We start from the raw sequence: 10,847 nt of genomic DNA, 5'->3' as shown, positions 1-10,847 counted from the left end.
AGCACCCATCACTTCCTACCTTATGTGAGCGGGGAGTGGGGAGGGTCCTTGGGAAAGGAGGCAGAGCAGGGGCAGGAAGAGGCAGAAAGAGGGAGGGGGCTCGGGGGAAAAGGCCCAGCGGGGGTGGGGCGCAGGCCTTGGGGGAAGAGGCGGAGAGGGGATGGGAGGAGGCAGAGCAGGCCATTGGGTTAAGCGGCAGAGCGGAAAGGGGGGCAGGTTGGACCCCCACTTCTCTGGAGCTTCGCTTCCAGCACTCGAAAGATGACAATGGGCCCACGGAGGGGTGACCCGCCCCACATCCCCAGTGTTCCCCCCTGCATGGGCGGCTGTTTGGGGGAGACTCAGCCACCCCGGCCTCTTAGACGGGCTGTGGCTAAAACAGTGGCCTTGCTGTGATCAGGATTTGAACCCGTGCAGGGAAACCCTCTTGGATTTCAAGTCCAACACCTTAGCCACTCAGCCATCACAGCTGTGAGCAAAGCAGCCCCCTAAGGCCAGAGAAATGCCCAGGCCTGATGTCATCAGAACTGCAGAATTCAAACAGCAAACCTGGCTCCCAAAGCACCAGGGGGAATTTGGGGCTCTCGTTCCTTCGCCATGTGGTTAAGCACCAAACCAGCACCCTCCTGTGGGGTCTGTCATTGTTCCTCTCCACACTGTAACGATCGAGACAGGGAGAGGTCAGACAGTGAGGTAGAATCCAGCTCTGCCCCCCACCAGCTCCCGGCTCTATCCGCCAATGGACTGACTTTCTCGCTGGATTAAACTGTTTGTATTGGACTCTTTTCTCTATGTATAAACAGGACTAAGCCACAACCGGACTGTCCGACAGGCGAATGGGCCATGGCTCCCTTCCCCTGGACCCTGGATTTCTCACCACTTCAGAGAAACTTGTTAGTGAAAAAATAAATCACATTCAAATGACTACAGATTATGAACCGTTTGCTGTTGCCTTGGCACATGGCCCCACCCAGCCTTTTCCCCTGAGTCAGGAATGATAATTTATTGGTTCACTCTGATTTGTTTCAGTTTTATGTTAGTATCTATTGCCACTAATTGGTCAGAGCCCGTCACTTCTGGAAGTCCGAAACGTTTCCCCCCTAGCTCCCTTCTCGGTACCTTTGATTTTCCTCAGTCTCCTTCAGAGCACTGGTTTTCTTGGCACCAATAACCAAGACCTTTCCCCCACACCTCAAACACCGTCTTCTCTAAAAGAACATGACGGAAACAGCAATTAACAGAAAATTATTTTTAATAACCAACTAGACAGTTAGGGGATGAAACTGGGAGGGAGGCTTGGGTGAGGCTAGAAGGAAAGGACTTATTAAAATTTTGGGAATGAGAGCCTTCTTGTACTTGAACACTCTGCAGGGGTGGAGTGACAGTTTTCACGGCCCCTGGCGCCCCTCCTTCTTGGCACTTTGAGTGAGGGGGGTATGGGACTTTGTGGCGGGGGAGGGCGGTTGCAGATACACTGCAGGGGGGCTCTGTCCTCCTGCCTGCGGTCCTGCAGAGCATCCACAAGGTGCTGGAGCATGTCCGTTTGCTCCCTCATTAGTCCAAGCAGCGTTTGAGTCGCCTGCTGGTCTTCCTGCCACCACCTGTCCTCCCGTTCGCTGTGTGAGCACTGGTACTGCGACATGTTTTCCCTCCACTGGCTCTGCTGGACCGCCTCAGCTCGGGAGCAGCCCATAAGTTCAGCGAACATCTCATCCCGTGTCCTTTTCTTTCGCCGCCTAATCTGCGCCAGCCTCTGTGAGGGGGATGCTGTGGCAGGCCGGGAGACAGTTGCAGCTGTGTGATGGGAAAAAGGAAGTGAATTCCTTACAAAGATACATTTTTGCGAACAATGAACATAGTCTAGTCTGTCTATGTGAACAAGACCATGCACAGCACCTATCTCACGCGCACTCAGGACAAGTTCGAGTTTTCAGCCTTCACATTCATTGCCTGTGGTCTTGCACTGGAGATCAGACAAGCGGGGCAGGACAGCAGAATCCGTGGAGCGGGCAGGCATGGTAAGCTGTAGACTTTTGGCTGCTTAAAACGTACTGTATAGCAGTGCCCTCCTGCTGAAGGCAATCCGGAAAGCATAAACTCTGCCCCTGTTCCACCCCCTCGCGGCTGTCCCCGGGAAAGATCCCTGTATGCTGCCCCTCTGCAGCCTCCACCACGTGGCTGTAAACGGATGCTTATTGTTATGCAAAGGAACAGTGAAGCATACCCAATACTAACATTACCCTAATTCAATGCAGGAGTCGCTGAGCGAGATCACCCTGAGGAGGATCAGTGACAGAGATAGAGAGTGCATGCTGCGTGAAAGCCAGCACAAGCCAGGGGCCTATGCTGCCATGCTCGTGGAGGCAATGCTCCCAGAGTACCTGATGATAGCCTGACGCGGAAAAGTGTCCTACCACGGAGCACCCAATAAGGCAGCTCTCCCCAGGAACCTCCTGCGGAGGCTTTTCGATTACCTGCAGGAGAGCTTCTCGGAGATCTCCCAAGAGGATTTCTGTTCTATCCCCATTATATATTGACCTTCTTTTCAACTAGTAACTATTCCCGCTCCATTAAAAATAAATGTTTATATGTTTAAAGCACATACCGAGTGATCCTTCCCCTGATTCAGGGTCCGTGTTAATGGGTGGGGAGAGTTGGTAGGGGAGCTCAGTGAGGGTGATGAACAGATCCTGGCTGTCGGGGAAATCAGCGTTGTAAGCGCTGTCGACTGCCTCGTCATCCTCATTTGCTTCCTCATCTTCCCTGTCCACAAACGTCTCCGAGGAACCAGCCGTCGACACTATCCCATCGTCAGAGTCCACGGTCAGTGGTGGGGTACTGGTGGCAGCCGCACCTAGAATTGAATGCAGTGCCTCGTAGAAGCGGCATGTCTGGGGCTGGGCTCCAGAGCGTCCCTTTGCTGCTTTGATCTTTTGGTAGCCTTGTCTCAGGTCCTTGATTTTCACGTGGCACTGTGTTGTATCCCGGCTGTATCCTCCGTCTGCCATGGCTTTGGAGACCTTCTCGTAGGTCTTTGCATTCCATTTTTTGGAGCGCAGCTCTGAAAGCACAGACTCATCGCCCCACAAGCGATCAGATCCAAGACTTCCTGGTCAGTCCATGCTGGAGGCTTCATCACATGACATTATCTTTAATTAAAGATTAATCTTTAATTCCTGGAGACTCCAGGACAATCCTGGAGACTTGGCAACACTATTTCCTGAGACTAGATCTTTGGCTATTCATTATTTGTGGCATGTCATTGAGCATCCAGGTCACATGGTGTTGAGTCTGCACCCAGATGAGATGACTAAACATCAGAGTTGGGCAAATAACAGATTTTTTCATTTCACTGGTAATGCTGAAAAACGGAGGCAGAGGAAGTCATTTTGGGTCAAACAGAAAATGATTTTTTTTTAAACATTTTCTGCAAATTGAAAAATTGTCAAATTGTTTTTGTTTCATTTGACAAAATGTCTTGTTTCAATTTTGAGTGCTTTGGGGGTTTAAAAATTTTTAAAAATAAATGTAAAGGAAATGTTGACACCCAACATTGGTCTGAATCACAATACGTACACACATGAAGCACTTTGTCCATATTTTGGACAAACCTCTTTATTGCATCTTGTGATTTGTTTTAACATCATGGGCCTGATTCAATGGAGTTATGTCATGATAGAACTAGAGTAACTTAGTTCTGAGGAGTCCTGTGGCACCTTATAGACTAACAGACATATTGGAGCATAAGCTAGACGCCTGCGTTTAACGAAGGGGGTATTGTGATAGACCCAGGCCAGTTGGGCACAGCAGAGTAGTAGAATGGAGATATATTGGCCACTGGATAAGCAGTTTTCTGTTCCCTGAGTGACCAGAGCAGGGGCTGCTCCAGGCTAATGAGAACACCTGACTCCAATTAACCTGCTAAGAGTCAGGTGAGGCTGTTAAGCACCTGGCTGTAATTAAAGCCCCTCTGGGGCTATAGAAGGGCTCACTCCAGTCAGGCCAGGGGGAGTGGGAGTGAGGGAACTGGGAGCAAGAGATGTGCAAGAAGCTGAGAGTGAGTTGGCATTCTGCTGAGGACTGAGGAGTACAAGCATCATCAGGCACCAGGAGAAAGGTCCTGTGGTGAGGATAAAGATGGTGCTGGGAGGAGGCCATGGGGAAAGTAGCCCAGGGAGTTGTAGCTGTTGTGCAACTGTACCAGGAGGCACTATAGACAGCTGCAATCCACAGGGCCCTGGGCTGGAACCTGGAGTAGAGGGCGGCCCTGGGTTCCCCTCAAACCTCTCAACTCCTGATCAAACCCAGGAGGAATTGACCTGGACTGTGGCTTCTACCAGAGAGGAAGGTCTTCTGGGCTGTTTCTTGACCCACAGGGTGAATCTATGAGACAAGCAAATCTGCCAATAAGCGCAGGACCCACCAAGGTAGAGGAAGAACTTTGTCACAGTATTCATCCACGAAAGCTTATGCTCCAATATGTCTGTTAGTTTATAAGGTGCCACAGGATTCTTTCTGGATTTTTACAGATCCAGACTAACATGGCTACTCCTCTGATACTTAGTTCTGAAGCTGCTCTAGCTTGTGCTGGAAACCAGGGGCTTTCTGATTTGAGATTCAAAGGTGGGAGGAATAGCTCTGTGGTTGGCACATTGGCCTGCTAAACCCAGGGTTGTGAGCTCAATCCTTGAGGGGGCCCCTTAGGGATCTGGGGCAAAAATCAGTACTTGGTCCTCCTAGTGAAGGCAGGGGGCTGGACTCAATGACCTTTCAAGGTCCTTTCCAGTTCTAGGAGATAGGATATCTCCATTAATTTATTTTTATTTTTAACCAAAATGTAAATTAATACTACCTTTACTCACTCAGTCCAGATGTGTGCCAACCTCAGCTCACCTGGACTGGTGAATCTGACCCATGGGCTGTACCATAGTCTGTGTTGATTGTCCCCAATCCTGAAAACACGAGCACACATGCTTGATTTAAACATGGGACCAACTCCGTTGAAGACAATAGACCTACTTCCAGGAATAAAGTTAAATTTGTGCATAATTGTGTTTGCAGGATCAGGGCTTTAGATGTTGATAATGCTTGTTTAAAGTACAATTCTTAATTTGAGAGTAAGCTTTTAGTTCATTTAAAAATCCCATATCAAAAAATGTTCTGCTTGATTACAGTTGGCTATTCATTGATTTAGCTTTTAAAGAATAACAAATGGAAACATACGGTGTGGCATGGCTTTCTAAATCCAGACCACAAATGGCATTTAAATGATCTCTTGGATTCTGATGGTGGTTCAAGAGATGAAATTTAAAATGGCTGTGGAGAGACTGAACTATAAACAGACATTGACCAGACAATGACTTTCCTTGGTCAGTGAATCAGCAAAGCTGAGAGTAAACCCAGCTGCCAGTATGTTTATTTGTGTGAAAACAACAACAAATGTTATTGGCTGTTAATAAGTGAATACTTAACAACTTCCCATTTGGCATGATAATAGTGGTGGCTAACGAATCAGGCGGGCAGGATTTCAAGCTATGACATTAGCTGACACAGCACAGTGCAAATGGGAGAGTTAGAGCAGTGCCTAGCTTACAACGCTGCACACCTTCCTACTTAAAGCTTTGGTGCAGAATAAAGCAGGTTTGGCTTTAATTGTCTGGGAGAGGTTTTCATTTAATCTATTACCTTCTGTTACAATCCATTTTTTTTCCTCATATTCAGATAGGGATTCTTGGATAATTAACTTTATAGCAGAACTTGCCTGTATAAAAGTTTTTCTTGTAGGACTATCACTGCAGATGTTGGGCCAGGTAGTCAGCTGGTGTAAATTCAGTGTAGGTCCATTGAAGCTACACTAGTTTATGCCAGCTAATGATTTGATCCTAATTATTACTCTTGATAAATTAAAATTCTTCGGTTCTGGATTTCCTTGCAAAATTGCTAACAGTGATGAGTGCCTATGCTGTGAAGACAGCTAATGAGGGACTAAGGGATAGATGTAATCATGCACAAGGCTTCCTATGTATAGAGCTGATAAAATATAAACATAGAAATAAAAACTTTATTTCCCCATCAAAAATTCTCACTTTTTTTCTAAAACCCAATGAAATTTCCTTTGGTCCAATTCAACTCAAAATGTTCATTTCATTTAGTTTCAAAGTGAAATGCTGGTTTCAATTTTCACAATCTGAAAAATGTTGGCACTTCGAAAAATGAAACTGTCTCTTCAACTCTATCCATTCAAAAAGTTGCACAGTGGTAAAAAGAAAAATGATGAAAAGAAAGATACGCATCATGACCTCATTCCCAAACTTTAATCATAATGAATATTAAGAATTTAAGGATGTCTATACTGGGTCAGACCAATGGTCCATCTAGCCCAGTATCCTGTCTTCTGACAGTTGCCAGTGCCAGATGCTTCAGCGGGACTAAAGGGAACAGGGCAATTATTAAGTGATACACCCCTGTCATCCAGTCCCAGCTTCCGGCAGTCAGAGATTTAGGGACACCCAGAGGACTGGGTTGCATCCCTGACCATCTTGGCTAATAAGTAATAATTGCATTTAATGGCATCATTAATGATCATTGAATTTAATGGCAAAAAAGGGAAGGGAACAAAAATTTGAAAAGTTTTTGATTGTCAGAATCTGAAATTTCAGTTCAAAACTAAACAATTTTTGTTTCTTTTTTTAAATTTACCAAAGAAAAAGGGGGGAAAAGTAACTGAAACTTTTCCTTCTGAAAAGTTCAATTTTTCACAAAACCCCATTTTACAGTGGTAGAAAATTTCGGCTGAAAAATTTCAACCAGCTCTGTTTCTTAATCTGTGCATCATGCACCTGCTGTAAACCATGGGAGTTTGTTAACACAGGATAATGTACTAGAGGATTAGGTACTCTGTGGTTGAATGAGATGTGGAGTCCCTTAACAATGATTTGCTCTGTTGTGGGGTTTCTCTCCTAAGTTCACTGCAGTTTCTCCGTAACAGGGGCTGGCTTTATTTTACTGGGTCAGATTATCCACTACACCTCTTATATGTATAATAAGTAAAGTACAATAAGGTAGGTGGATCCTAAACACACCCGTTTGCCCTGGCACTGTCCCACTTTGGCTCTTAAACTCTCAAGAGCACATTGTTTCTTTCTGGTGCCTACTGAATGTCTTTGATTGGTTAACTTCACACTAGAGTCACCTCCATCTGTTTAGAACCTCAGAAAAATCCCATCTAGTATGAAGGATGGGCAAGACTTTAGCCTGCTTGTTTTATGTGAACCAGATTATTTACCCTGAATTCGCACCATTGATTTAGATGTCTGTGCTGTTAGCTGCTGAAGTGCAAAGTTAGAACAAGGGGCAGCGCTTGCTACAGGTCTGAATTTGGCCCAGAATCCTGACTGTAGGGGCTGGCAGGTTAGAGAAGAAGGAATTGCTTTTCAAATGTTTTGTTTTAAACTATGAGTATTCTCCATAGGTAAGTCTGCAGATACATTCTGTTCCTGATTTGGAATCAGATTTGGAATCTGAAGCAATTGTCTTTGTTTTAAAACTGTTCATTTCACCTTTAAAGGCTATCAAAGCTTTGTTATTACAAAGAGGCTGTCAGCAACAGCATTTACTTGAAACAACAACTGAGGATTTGACAAGGGTGGCAGAGATGTTGATAAAAACTAATCTGATCTGGATCAGTATCACATTAAGAAACTGGGTGACATTTGTTGGTTCTTGTACATTAAACAAAGCTGTAGGGACATATAATATCCTGAAGGATTGTGTTTGGGAATAAAGGATGCGTGTTGACTGTGTACTGTGAACTTTTCTCTCAAGTGGAAATGTGTATTGATGCCTACTTCTGACTGGCAAATTGCTTTGAGCTTGATCTTTTTTCTCCCTCTAAAATATTTATATTCATATCCTTACGCATGGTGTACGTTTTTAATGGTATCAGATTTTAGAGCCATCTCCTCGGTGCATCAGTCAATGAACAAATGGAAGCACCAACAAATGAGCAAGAAAATGTAACTCCTGGTGCAGCAAGATAGTGTGTTTTGGCTTGTAAATTATCATGAGCTAAATGTCAATGCTGGTTTATGCCATCCCAAGTTAATGAAATTTCAGTGGAGTGTCGGTCAACACAGCATTTGGCCCGATCTGACAGCCACTGAAGTCAGAAGCTTTTACTGTGCACGTCAATTGTAGCATGATAAGGATCATAATGACCCTGAAATTTCCACTGAACAATCCGAGCTAGATTCGGAAAGGCTCTTACATAGGTGCATAAGGGTTGGGGGTATATACTGGGAGCCTGTGCACCCTGGTTCACCTCTGGCAGAAGAGCAGTACCTGTTCTGGGGAGAGCACCGGGACAGCTCTCTCCATACACCCCTGAAGTTGCACACGGCCCCAGAGGAGGTTGTGCGGAGGTAGAGCCGTGTCCCTTCCCGTGTTCTGGCTCATGTGACTGGCATGTAGTGGGGAGTGTGTTGTGCTCCATGAAGGGGTAGCCATAGGTGCATACCTCCTGCACCCTGTGGAGCTCTGGGAGGCATTCTGAGCCACTCTCACTGCCGGCCTGTGCCTCCTTGACAGATAGAAGGCCCTCGTTATTATAGTATCAAAGCTCCTAAGTATCATAAAAGAACTCCTCAGAAATCCATCAGACACATTTCCTACTCAGGGGACTTTTTGACTCTGACTGGGATTGGATTTAGAATTTGGATTGTGTGGAATTATGGGATCTCAGTGGGATGTTTGTTACAATCTTCTGCATGAACTTTAGAATATTATTGCAAAGCTCTGTATTATTATTATTATTTTTTTTTTTGTATTCCAGTAGCACGTAGAGGCCACCAATTAAGGATCAGGACTCCACTGTATGAGGCACTTATACAAACAGATGAGAACATTTCCTACCTGAAAAAGAGATGACAATTTACATAAGAGTATGGATTTATTTCACCCCAGGATCCTCCTCCTTTTTCGTTTTCTAGCATAGCAAGTCATCTTTAAATAGCTTCGCAGTTTCACACTGTTTTGAAATAATTTTACAATTTTCTGTACAACAATGGATGTTAATGGCCAGACTTTGGGACATCATTTACTGTTCTCACTCAATAATTCCCCCGCCTTCACCTGTTGGTATGAGTGGCATACACAACGAAATAACAATGGTAACACAAGCTGATTAACAGTGAGTACTTGCTATAAAGAGAATGATAATGGGTAAACTTATTTGCCTATTTGACCACACATGTGAACATCATGGGCTAAATCCTCAAGTGAGACAGATCCTGGGCATAGTGGAGACTGGTGTGGCCTCCAGCATAATTTAGGGGAGCCTTGGGGCTGCTTTAAATTGTAGTAGCCTCCTACACTATGCTGGTATGGATCTCCACCATTCAAAGTGTTTCTGTCACATGTTCTCTTGCTCCCAGCATGCACCAGAACTGTAGAAGAAAGACTAGCATGAGGGGAGCTGCATGAAGGCAAACTGTCAGTCTTTCCATCAGGGCCGGCTCCAGACCCCAGGGCGGCAGGTGGCTCCGGCGGACCTTCCACAGTCAACGGAAGCCCTGGGACCAGCGCAACCTCCGCAGGCACGTCTGCAAGAGGTCCCCCGGAGCCGCGGGACCGGCGACCGGCATAGCGCCCCCTGCGGCATGCCGCCCTGCTTGGGGCGGCCAAATTCCTAGAGTCGCCCCTGCTTTCCATTCAGAGTTCCTCTAAAGTCATCTCTCACACAAGATGCTATTTACCCACTGCTAGAAGAAGCAGGGATTTGACCCCCGAGCCCTACAGATCTGAGGGGAATTCCTGATTGCAAAGAGACATGAACATAAAAGCCTTGTGCTTCCACAGAGATTCCTGGGGCCCTCCAGCTCTGCCCCAGCTCTCCGTCAGTGCTGCTTTAGTGAACCCATGTGGTCAGGGACTCCTCACTTGATGACTGATCCTGGTACCTTGTACTCACGCGAGACAGAGATGTTAGTTTAAACATAGGTTGAACAATGTCTCTCTAAAACGGAGCAGTAAAAATCTATGCAAAAAACTTTACCCACGCTGACTCCTTCCACCAAGGAACACCACAGGGGTAGAGTGAGGCCCTACACCAGGGGTCAGCAACCTTTCAGAAGTGCTGGGCCCAGTCTTCATTTATTCACTCTGATTTAAGGTTTTGTGTGCCACTAATACATGTTAATGTTTTTAAAAGGTCTCTTTTTATAAGTATAATATAGAACTAAACTGTTGTATGTAAAGTAAATAAGGTTTCAAAATGTTTAAGAAGCTTCATTTAAAATTAAATTAAAATGCAGGGCCCCCCAGACCGGTAGCCAGGACCCAGGCAGTGTGAGTGCCACTGAAAATCAGCTTGTGTGCCGCCTTCAGCACCCGTGCCATAGGTTGCCTACCCCTGCCCTACACTCTCCCTGTCCCTCACTTTGGGGGTTTGCACCTACAACAAACATACAGGGCTGATTTTCAGAAGTGCTGAGCACCCACCCTCCATGAGCTCCATGCCAGCGCCACTGAAAAATAACAATGTCGACAAATAACAATGAACTAACCCAGACTGATAAAATGCCTATTACAGCACTGATGAATTTAGGAATATCTGCCATAATTAAAAGGAAGTAAAAGTAACTATTTTATGAAGATATAGAAGATAATTCCATTTGGACGTTCTTCCCACTCTTGAGTCATTTTTAGTGTATAGCAGGGGTAGGTAACCTGTGGCACACGAGCCGATTTTTCAATGGCACTCACACTGCCTGGGTCCCGGCCACCGGTCCAGGGGACTCTGCATTTTAATTTAATTTTAAATGAAGCTTCTTAAATATTTTAAAAACCTT

The 10,847-nt window shown here is 45.6% G+C and overlaps 1 non-coding gene across 1 annotated transcript; it reads right to left on the bottom strand.

The window, feature by feature from the left end:
- Positions 1-388: 388 nt before the first annotated feature.
- On the bottom strand, positions 389-470 carry TRNAS-UGA. Its single transcript has one exon. It is a non-coding gene; the product is annotated as a tRNA-Ser (tRNA).
- Positions 471-10,847: the final 10,377 nt, after the last annotated feature.

Source organism: Mauremys reevesii, linkage group 11, assembly GCF_016161935.1.
Source record: "Mauremys reevesii isolate NIE-2019 linkage group 11, ASM1616193v1, whole genome shotgun sequence".
NCBI classification, from domain to species: Eukaryota; Metazoa; Chordata; order Testudines; family Geoemydidae; genus Mauremys; species Mauremys reevesii.
Note: the sequence above shows the minus strand (reverse complement) of the source record. Positions and strands in the feature narration are given on the sequence as shown.